Source organism: Erinaceus europaeus, chromosome X (assembly GCF_950295315.1).
Source record: "Erinaceus europaeus chromosome X, mEriEur2.1, whole genome shotgun sequence".
NCBI lineage: Eukaryota > Metazoa > Chordata > Mammalia > Eulipotyphla > Erinaceidae > Erinaceus > Erinaceus europaeus.
In genome coordinates, this window is record NC_080185.1 from 4,805,817 (window position 1) to 4,817,824 (window position 12,008).

Sequence of the window (12,008 nt, forward strand, 5' to 3'; positions counted from 1 at the left end):
TATTATGGAGTAATGGTCTACAGTCTAGTCTTTAACACCTAGGCACGGCTTCTCATGTCCCCTTCACTGGCATCTAGGAGAGACACCAGGACCCCCATTTCCCTTCATTCTGTCCCCTTCCCTCCTTCCTCAGAATCGTTTGGTGCAATACACCCCATGTAGTTTAAGTTTCACCTTATTTTCCCCCTTACTGTTCTTTGTTCTTAAGCTCTAAACATTTTAAATGAGAAAAAAATTCAACAGACATGTACCAGGAAAGATGAGCAGATATCAGTCAGTACATGAGAACATGCTCTGCATGATCAGCCATCAAGCAGACAAAAAAATTTTAAACCCCAACAAGAAAATATTGCATCTCACTCAAAAATAGTGACCATTCCATATACTGGCAATGGTTCAGAATAACTGGAGCATTCATACACTGTTAGTGGTGAGGCAAAATTGTGCAACTACTTCAAAAAGCATATTAGGGGACTGGATGGTGTTGCACCCAGTTGAGTGCACATGTTACCATGTTCATGGACCCTGGTTCAAGCCCCCAGTCTCCACCTGCAGGGGAAACCTTCATAAGCAGTAAAGTAGTGCTGTGTGTGTCTTTCTCTCTCCCTCTTTTCCCTCTGCTTTCCTCTTAATTTCTCTCTGCCTTATCAAATAAAAGGAGGAAAAAAGGGGGAAATATGACCATCAGGATCAATGGATTGTGTAGCCTCAGAGATAACCCTGTGGCAGAGAGAGAGAGAAACTTTTCTCACAAGTGACAAGAAAGTATATGTCTGCACAAAGACTACCATATGTACATGTGTAGCAGCTTAATAACAGCCCATATATAGTGATTCCCCAATGTTTATCAACTGATGAATGAGCAAATGAATGGAATAAATAGTTACAATTATGAATAGTAGCAGAGCAAAATATGGATACAAACAGCAGTATAAAAGAATCCCAAAAGCTTTACACTCAGTAAAAGATGCTTTTCACCAAAAAAGTAATCATAATTATACTTATTTGAAATGTCAGATTACAGAAGAACTAACTGATATAGTATCAGCAAAAACTGAGAGAGAAGTTGTTTTCCTGGGGTGCAGCTGAGGATGGGAATTAACTTGGAAAGGACATAAAATAGTTTGGGGGGGCAATAGGTTTACTTTATAATCTGGTGGTAGTTACATGACTGAATTTCTGGGAACAGGTGGTGGTGCACCCAGTTGAGCACACATGTTACCATGTGCAGGGACCTGGGTTCAAACCCTTGGTTCTCACCTGCAGGAGGAACGCTTCATAAGATGTGAAGCAGGTCTGCAGGTGTCTCTCCCTCTCTAGATCTCCCACTTCTTTCTCAATTTTTCTCTATACTATCAAATAAAATAAAGAAAAACAAATAAAACATATATTTAAAATGGATGCATTTCCTCATATGTGTCATACCTCAGAGAGGCTTTTATAAATTCCAAATAGATTAAAACACACACACACACACACACATTTGGAAAGCACAACTATGTATCAGAGGAAAGAAATAAGAACAAATTTAAGGCATTGGAGCAGAGCAGGATTTCTGATGAAGATGCAAAAAGCACAGTCTATAAGAAAAAAGAATGAGGAAAATGATCACATAAAATGTCAGTAGCGCAGCAGATTAAGCGCAAGTGGCTCTAAGAGCAAGGACTGCTGTAAGGATCCCAGTTCGATTCCCCAGCTCCCCACCTGCAGGGGAGTCGCTTCACAGGTGGTGAATCAGGTCTGTAGGTGTCTATCTTTCTCTCTCTCTCCCTCTCTGTCTTCCCCTCCCCTCTCCATTTCTCTCTGTCCTATCCAACAATGATGACATCAATAACAACAACAATAATAACTACAACAACAATAAAAAACAAGGGCAACAAAAGGGAAAATTTAAAAAAGTCAGACTTTCCTATGAAATGGAGCACGATATTTTAAATTGAAGGACAATAGAAATACTAGAAATTGTACCTTTACTATGTATGTGGCATTTAAATTTTAGCAAACATTGCATCTTACACAAAGCAACCCAAAAAGACACAGCAAGTTGATCAGTGGATGAAAAATAAAGCTCACAGAAGAAACCCAAGTAGATAATAAGATGGTCTACCTCACTAGTGATCAGAGAAATGTTAATCTAAGCACAGAAAAAACATTTTATGCCTGTTCTATTAGCACACTCTTTACAGCCTGAGAGTGACTATTGGTAATTCTGAGGGGAACCAGGGACTTTTGAGCTCTGAAGCTAGGAATCTAAATTGTAAGATACTTCAGGGAATAATATGGCAGTATTTAGAAAATTAGAGAATGTTTATACCTTCTATCCCTAGAAGTCTATGTTTATGGCCCAGAAAAACTCTCATATAAGACAGAAACTACGTAGTCATGGACAAGGGACTGTGATGAGTCAATGTTTATGATAGCAAACTCTTGGAAACTCTCAAGAAGCCCATCAGCAGGAGAATGGTGTCAGAGAGCTGAGAAGTGGAGGAAGTTGGAGAGAGGGTAGTGTGTTTCATATTCTGAGAGCAACTGAAGATGATGGGAAATAACCAGTTTCCTGAGGATATTCACCATACAGTGAGTAGATAAGGCTTCTGAAGAAATAACAAGGGCCAGTTCCATTCTGACCAGCAGCATTCAAGGATTCTTTTTCCTCCACACATGCTGCTGCTGCTGCTGCTGCTATATTTTTTGGTCTTACTGATATAGTTCTTTCTCACAAGCATGAGGTTAGAGCTCACTCACATGTGAATTTTCACTTCCAAGCCTACAAAAAATAATCTGGATATATCTCAAAATAGTAAAAATAATTTGATTTCTGAAGTAGAAGTGAGTTAGTAGAAGAGGATGGGGAGGGGGCTAAAAGGTGGAGGGAGTTCAATGCACTGTGGAAGAGGAATATGGATACTTTGGTAGTAGGTGGGATGTGATAGGACATCATTTGAAGAGAGGTGAAATTGTATCCCAAAACATCTCCTAGACACTGATCAAAGGGAGATGAGAGGTTGTGCCTATGTGTTAAAGACTCTACTGTAAATCATTAATCCCCCAATAATAAAGAAAATAACACCTATAGACATGTAAGTCAACATATTCTGTATGGTTCAAGTTACACTCTTAAAATTATAGGGAGAGAGAGAATATTAGTGATATATAGGGAGAAAGGATCATTGTGGGAAATGGTAGAAAATAATTTCATCATCTGACTGTAACAGAGTAATATGAGGAAGATCTTTGTGGTGATGGGATAATTTTGTGCCTTTATTGCAGTGGTGGATTAAAGTATTACACATAAGATAAAATGGCACAGAAATAAACACACACATACACACACACACACACACACACACACACACACACACACACACACACACACCTATTATGCCAGTGTCAAGTTCCTGGTTGAGATACTGTATTATAGATACACAGAATATATCAGTAGGGGGAGCTGTGTGAAGCGTGCATGGAATCTTTTATAGCATTTTTTTTTTTACAACTTCATGGGAATCTATACATTTATTAAAATAAACATTTAAAATTAGAGCAGACAGGGAAAATGGTGAGTTTAGGCAAAGGACACAGAGTTTTCTGTGCTATTCTGGACAATTTTTCTATAACTTGAAAATCATTTAAAAATAAAAAAATTCAGAAAAATGTTAATTTTGCAATTTTGTAACCTACTAGTAATCACAAAAATGAGAAAAGAAAAAGGTTATTGATAGAAAGTATTAGTAGTGATGCAGAACATTGGGAAATCATAAACATTGCTGATGGAAACAAATTTCAATTATGACTTGTTTTCTAACTTTACAGTTGATCATTGCATGATTTAGGACCTGGTAGTTCAACTTCCATATAAATGTATGTATGTATTTAAGCATGTAGGGGAGAATATTCATAGTGTTGTTTGAAATAATCAATCACTGGAAACAACCCAAATGATTTCCAAGCACAGCATAGAAATGTGGAGTGTGGTAATCTCACAGTAGAAAACAACTACACAGCAATGAAAATTAACAAACTACAAAATACACATAATATCCTGAAGCAACCTGAGAAAGGAAATATGTAATAAAAGACTGTATGGAAGAAATTAAATATATATGTCAGTATATATATACATATATGTGTATTTATACTTGCTGCATTTTTAGATTTACTTTTTTCTTTTTTGATTTTTTATTATCTTTATTTATTTATTGGATAGTTACAGCCAGAAATCAAGAGGGAAGGGGGAAATAGTGAGGGAGAGTGACAGAGAGATACCTGCAGCACTGATTCACCTCTTGCAAAACTTTCCCCCTCAAGTGGGGACCAGGAACTTGAACCTGGGTCCTTGTGCATTGTTACATGTGAGCTCAAGCAGGTGCACCACCACTAGGCCCCTAGATTATTTTTTCATACCTTCAATATATCCAAAAGACACACAGTCACAAATTTGAATGGACACAGCCACCCCATGGGTGCAATATTCATAATAGCCAGAGTGTAAGCAGTCCGTCAACAGACGAATGGCTAACAAAATTATAGGATATATACACCACATAATGCTACTCTGCAATAAGAAAATATGACATTGTGTTCTTTGTAACAAAATGAATAGAACTGGAGGTGATTATGTTTAGTGAAATAAGTAAAGAAAAGACAGCTACCGGCTAGTTTCACTCATATGTAAAATCTAGAGAACTGATACACATGAACTTAGAAAAGAAGAAGAAACAAACAATCTGTCTCTAAGACTTTGTGAGAACTCTAGTGGCTATCGTCAAGAGGGCGTAGACATAGAACTTTGTGTGTGCAGTGTGAAGCTCTACCTGTTATTTTAATATCTTGCAAACCACTATAGATCACAAAAAATGGTAAGTATGAAAAAGTAAATCTAAAAATGACAGCAAATACATATATATGTATATTGACATATCTATTTAATTTCTTCCATACAGTTCTGTTAAAACTTCAGTCATCCTTCTTCAGGACCATACCCTAACTGTGAATTAGCAATGGTAGGGACTGCCCCACTCTCTAAAAGAAGGTTGTGTCTGCCTACTCTGCCACTCAAAGAAAACTGACTCTGAAATGCATACAACCTAGAATGTTCCTAACTGTGACCATGAATTGTGATCTCAGACTTACAGGGACTCAGAGGCTATACAGGCTCCTGTGCTCAATGCAAATATGCATGAGCCCTGGGTCAAATCGATAGGATAAACAGTTAATTGTGTTTATATAATTTCTTCAACTTTGGATCTACTCTCTGCCATGATCCAGCTAGTCCTATTCTAGTCCTATTCTCAACTCTAACACCATCTTCCTAGACAATATTTGTAGTCTATCTCCATATTAGCTATCACAACATAGAACTGAGCAGTGCAGTGCTAAAAGAAAGACAAAAGCAAGAAAAACTATCATAAATAACAGGATATATATATATATATATATATATATATATATATATACATACATACATATACATATATATCAGAATTGAGAATTGAGGAGGTGACTCAGATATAGTGTGTGTGACTTGCATGTGAGTGAGGCCCCAGGTCAGATCTCAGAACTGCCTTTAATAGAACTGGGTGAGGCTCTGGTGTCTCTGTCTCTCACTCTCTGGTCCTGCTTCTACTGTCATAGCTCCTTCTCTGGCTCTCACCACCCCCTGATTATAAGGACCTTTGTGATTATGTTGTGCCCATCCAGATAGCTCATGATGACCTCCCCAATTCAAGATTCATAACTGAATCACAACTAGAGTGAAAATTGTCAAATATAGAGACATTCACAAGACTGGGATTAGGAAATAAAAGCCTGGGTTTGAGATACAGGATATTGGTTATGCAAATGACTGTCATGCCTGTGGTTCTGAGGTCCCAGGTTGAATCCTCAGCACCACCATAAGATAGGGCTGAGCAGGCATCTAATTATTTTTAAAGGGGGAGGATAAAGATAAAGATGAGGGGAGAGGAGACGTGGAGGGCAAATGTTGAGATAGAAATGGGGATTGGTTGTAATAGCCAAAACCTGGAAGCAACCCAGGTGTCCAACAACAGATGAGTGGCTGAGCAAGTTGTGCTATATATACACAATGGAATACTACTCAGCTATTAAAAATGGTGACTTCTCCCCACACCTATGGACATCTAATCTTTGATAAGGGGGCCCAAAGGATTAAATGGAAAAAGGAGGCTCTCTTCAATAAATGGTGCTGGGAAAACTGGGTTGTAACATGCAGAAGAATGAAATTGAACCACTTTATCTCACCAGAAACAAAAATTAACTCCAAATGGATCAAAGACTTAGATGTCAGACCAGAAACAATCAAATACTTAGAGGAAAACATTGGTAAAACAGTTTCCCACCTACACCTCAAGGACATCTTTGATGAATCAAACCCAATTGCAAGGAAGACTAAAGCAGAAACAAACCAATGGGACTACACCAAATTGAAAAGCTTCTGCACATCCAAAGAAACTATTAAACAAACAAAGAGACCCCTCACAGAATGGGAGAAGATCTTCACATGCCAGACATCAGACAAGAAACTAATCATCAAAATATATAAAGAGCTCAGCAAACTTAGCACCAAAAAAGCAAATGACCCCATCCAAAAATGGGCAGAGGATATGAACAAAACATTCACCTCAGAGGAGATCCAAAAGGCTAACAAACATATGAAAAACTGCTCTAGGTCACTGCTTGTTAGAGAAATGCAAATTAAGAAAACACTAAGATACCACCTCACTCCTGTAAGAATGGCATACATCAAAAAGGACAGCAGCAACAAATGCTGGAGAGATTGTGGGGACAGAGGAACCCTTTTCCATTGCTGGTGGGAATGTAAATTGGTACAGCCTCTATGGAGAGCAGTCTGGAAAACTCTCAGAAGGCTAGACATGGACCTTCCATATGATCCAGTAATTCCTCTCCTGGGATTATACCCCAAGAACTCCATAACACCCAACCAAAAAGAGGTGTGTACTCCTATGTTCATAGCAGCACAATTCATAATAGCTAAAACCTGGAAGCAACCCAGGTGCCCAACAACAGATGAGTGGCTGAGAAAGCTGTGGTATATATACACAATGGAATACTATGCAGCTATCAAGAACAATGAACCCACCTTCTCTGACCCATCTTGGACAGAGCTAGAAGGAATTATGTTAAGTGAGCTAAGTCAGAAAGATAAAGATGAGTATGGGATGATCCCACTCATCAACAGAAGTTGAGGAAGAAGATCTGAAAGGGAAACTAAAAGCAGGACCTGACCAAATTGTAAGTAGGGCATCAAAGTAAAAACCCTGTGGTGAGGGGTAGACATGCATCTTCCTGGGCCAGTGGGGGGTGGGAGTGGGTGGGAGGGATGCCTCAGTCTTTTGGTGGTGGGAATGGTGTTTATGTACACTCCTAGCAAAATGTAGACATATAAATCAGTAGTTAATTAATTTGAGAGGGGGAAAATCAATTGTATGTCTCAAAGTTTTTCAAAACAAAAACTGAATCTTTTTAATATATAGGCTGTGTATTTGATATGCAGACTCTCTCAAAAGCCTAGACCAAGTAGATTAGAAGCATCCAATAGCACAGCTATATACAAGATACTGGGTACTGTACAGCAAACCCTAACAAAAGGACTTTTCAAAGTTAACCCAATTACCAAATAATGTGATGATAACATTAACTATCGATTGTCTTTTTGAACCCTAAGACAGCAGGAACCTCACATCTCCACTATAGAGCCCCTACTTCCCCCAGTCCTGGAACCCTTGGACAGGGCCCACTTTCCCGTATGCCTCTCCCAATCCATATCAAATAATATTGCATCTGCCAATCACAACCTAACCAACACAACGATTGCCACCTCAACAGGCTTCACTTCAGACTGTGTCCAGAGATTTCACATGTGGAATGACAACCCTTCGGCTTCATTACTCGGGTGAGACCTTTCCTTTCATAGTATACTCTAATCTCATCTCAGTTGGTTCACTTTCTAACAAAGTCCCAAAACCTAGAGATACACCAGTTTCTGTGAGAGAGAGCATATCTTCACACGTATCTGTAAACTACTGCAAAATATATACCTGAAAGCAGAAGTACACTAGAGTTTGCAGTGAGTACCTCCGTAACACTTCCTATCCACTATTCCAAGCTTTGGGTCCATGATTGCTTAACAATTTGTTTGGCTTCGTATGTTAACTCTCTTTTCAGTCACCAGGTTCCAGATGCCATCAGGATGCTGAGCAGGCTTCCCTGGATTGAAGACCCCACCAATGTGTCCTGGAGCTCAGCTTTCCTAGAGACACACCCTACTAGGGAAAGAGAGAGGCAGACTGGGAGTATGGACTGACCAGTCAACACCCATGTTCAGCGGGGAAGCAATTACAGAAGCCAGACCTTCTACCTTCTGCAACCCACAATGACCCTGGGTCCATGCTCCCAGAGGGCTAGAGAATGGGAAAGCTATCAGGGGAGGGGGTGGGATATGGAGATTGAGTGGTGGGAATTGTGTGGAGTTGTACCCCTCCTACCCTATGGTTTTGTTAATTAATCCTTTCTTAAATAAAAAAAAATGGTGACTTCACCATTTTCAGCCAATCTTTGATGGACCTTGAAAACTTCATGTTAAGTGAAATAAGTCCGAAACAGAAGTATGAATATAGGATGAGCTCACTCTCAGACAGAAATTGAAAAACAAGATCAGAAAAGAAAACACAAATAGAACCTGAACTGGAGTTGTCTTACTGCACCAAAGTAAAAGACTCTGAAGTGGGTGGGGGTGGTGGAGAATACAGGCCCAAAAAGGATGACAGAGAACCTAGTGGGGGTTGTATTGCTCTAAGGAAAACTGGGAAATGTTATGCATGTACAAACTATTGTATTTGCTGTCGAATGTAAAACATTAATTTACCACTAAAGAAATTAAAAATAAATAAATAAATAAAGACATAAACTGATTTCAAAGAAAAATAAATATATTCTTCTAGGGGAAAAAGAAAGAAAGAAATTGGGATTGGGTATTTGAGAGGTAGAACAGCGGGTTAAGCGCACGTGGCGCAAAGGGCAGGGACCGGTGTAAGGATCCTGGTTCGAGCCCCCGGCTCCTCACCTGCAGGGGAGTCGCTTCACAGGCAGTGAAGCAGGTCTACAGGTGTCTATCTTTCTCTCCCCCTCTCTGTCTTCCCCTCCTCTCTCCATTTCTCTCTGTCCTATCCAACAACAACATCAGTAAAAACAATAATAACTACAACAATAATAAAAGAAAGAAAGAGACGAAAGATAGAAAGAAAGAAAGAAAGAAAGAAAGAAAGAAAGAAAGAAAGAAAGAAAGAAAGAAAGAAAGAAGGATTGAAAGGCTGCATCTGGAAGTCACAGAACACCAAGGATGGCCAGTGACCCACCAGAAGCAAAGCAAAAAGCCAGAATACATTACCCCCACCCCATGACTCCAGAGCAGAACAAGCCTGTCAGCACCTCCATTCTACACTTCGTGCCTCCAGAGCTGTGAGGTGACACTCATTTGTTCTCTTGAGTCACCTAGTGTGTGACACTTCATTAGAAAGCATAGCAAACAAGCTCAGAGGCTGCACTGATGTTGTGTGTGCCCAAGGCATGAAGCAGAGTTCTCCATCTTATCCCTTTAGAACTTTCTAGAAGGGGCAGGACCACCACCCGTTCTGCTTTTCTTATGGTACCAGGAACTGAGAGTTAGATAGCCGGAACCGAGTCCCGTCCTCCAGACACACACACACACACACACTTGCCTCAGCTGGGCTCACAAAGCTCCCCAGGGCATGCAGTCAGCGGCAAGCATCCCTATTGACCCAAAAAGCCAGATGGGGCAGCCACAGACTGCACATGGTTCCTCAACGCAGATCAGCTCGAGATGAATCATGTGGCGATTTATCCACCAGGGGGTGCTGCTGCACCGCCAGAGGTGGAGGAGCTTGCAGTCTGCAGGGGCTGTTTGTCCAGGACAAGATTTCAAGTCACAAACCAACGTTAGGAGTCAGGGGGTGTCAATCCACCACCTCCTAGGACTTGGCAAGTAAAGCCCAAGCTCAGAAAGGCGACTTGTCATTGGGGTGCTCAGAACCTGAGATGGCTGGAGCACCCCTACTATGTGGAGCTTGGGTTAAAAGGCCTCTTGAGCTAGACAGCCTAAGCCAGTGGCACTGTTTCCCTTTCTGTTCTTCTTCCTCAACTTCTGTTTATGAGTGGGATCATCCCATACTTGTCTTTGTCTTCTGACTTAGCTCACTTAACATTAATAATAATAATAATAGGCACATGGGGAAGAGCTGGGGTGTTGGCAGAATAAAAGAGTATGGGACCCAGTGAGGATTTCCAGGCCAGGCGTGAGTGACTGTGCCTGTGGAGCCCAGCTTGGCTGAGAAGCTGGAGGAACTATCCAGGGCTTCTGCCCCAGGCCTGGGTTACTATAGCCCACTGGCTTGCCACCCACTGCCCAGAGCACTCTAACCTTACCCAGCACCCAGGAGCTAAGGAATGCTGCCCTCCACTCAGGCCAAACTCACCAGAAGAGCAGTCACCTTGCAGAAAATGCAGTCACAGAGGACAGCAGCTCCAGGATCTGGCCCCAAAACCAGCTTCTCACAGACACTGGACCTGACTGAGGCCCCTGATTCCGTGACGTTAAAGTCAACAGCATTGAGACAACCCCAAAGCTCACCATGTACCAGGGAGCTGGGGAGATAGGCAGATTGTCCAGAGATAATTCAGGCTACTAAGCAAAATCACCCTCCAGATGCCTGTCACCCATGCCATCATTAGGGACAGCAGTAGCATCTCTAGCCCATGGTTATCTGAGAACATCGGGGTCACCAAGTTACCGTGAACTAGTGTAAGCAGGCCACCCGCAAAGCCCAGTCAACATGTCACTCACCCAATGGCAGCCCTTGGATGGGTCGAGTGTGAGGGGTGGCAGGATCTATACTGTCTGCCACATGAGCTGATTCTAAGTCGTTCTTGGGAAAGTCTCATCACAGCAACCACCCAGGGCCACTCGATACTCAGGACACAAATTAGAAGGAGATTCTGGGTTATCTCCCAGGGTTCCCCGAGATGCCACCTCTATACAACCAGAACTAAGGCCAAAGGCAGCCCCAGGTAACCCCACAGACTTAACTACCAAATCTCAATACCTACTCCCCAAGGTACAGATAGCATAGCCCTTATCAAAGATCTACCCTCCCTTCCAAAGTCACAACATCACCTTGGGTGGACAGGTACCATCATCACTTACTTTATCCTGTGGATGAGATGGAGAGAGTTTATTTTCACTTACAGCCTAGCCACCATGCTATGGTCTTCACTTCACCCTTTCCCCACACCAGTTTTACTTTGCAATAGTAACCATCTCCATGGCCTTCACTTCAGGCTACCCCATCTTATCATCATTTTGTTACAATGACTAAAAAGGAATGTTTTCCAAGGCAGTGGTCAGCTGCAGATGGGAAGCAAAGAACAGACAAGAAACGACCTTGAAGAGGGGGATGGAGCTCCTCAGGCACTCAGGACAAAGACCTACAGATTCGAACAAGGCACAGGAATGTAACCTGAAATTTTCTTTTTCATAATTTAGCAGGTTTGTCTGAACTTACTGAACAATGCTTCTAGAGAGACAGGCTAGTGGCTGGACCCCCTCTATCTCACCAGCATGACTGCCACTTTCTCAGATTCCCCTACATTTTCCTTCTCTATAAAATCCAAAACCCCATCCTGAGAGAAAGACATGAGTGACATGGCTCTAGAGACATCAGTCTGATATTTTTCTCAGGTAGCCTGGACCAAAATACACCTGCTATTTTCTGATAAATCTCTCAGACATTGGCTTTTGAGCTGGAGCGCCCAGACTCTAGCATCCATTAATAGTCCTGGGCTCTAGGCTTCTATTTGTTTCACTCACCATCAACAACAAATAACAGTTCTGTCTCTAAGGGAAGCATCCCACCTGATTCCAGTCCCAGACCTTGAATGGCATCTCTGTTATA

General features: G+C 41.4%; 1 protein-coding gene across 1 annotated transcript in view; it reads right to left on the minus strand.

Moving 5' to 3' along the window:
* The window catches only part of GPR50 (G protein-coupled receptor 50), a 47,742-nt gene extending 36,405 nt beyond the window's left edge, over positions 1-11,337 (minus strand). The window contains exon 1 of the mRNA XM_007530490.2: positions 11,261-11,337. The gene's annotated coding sequence lies outside the window, so the exon portion shown is untranslated. The remainder of the gene's footprint in view (positions 1-11,260) is intronic.
* Between the last annotated feature and the right edge of the window lie 671 nt (positions 11,338-12,008).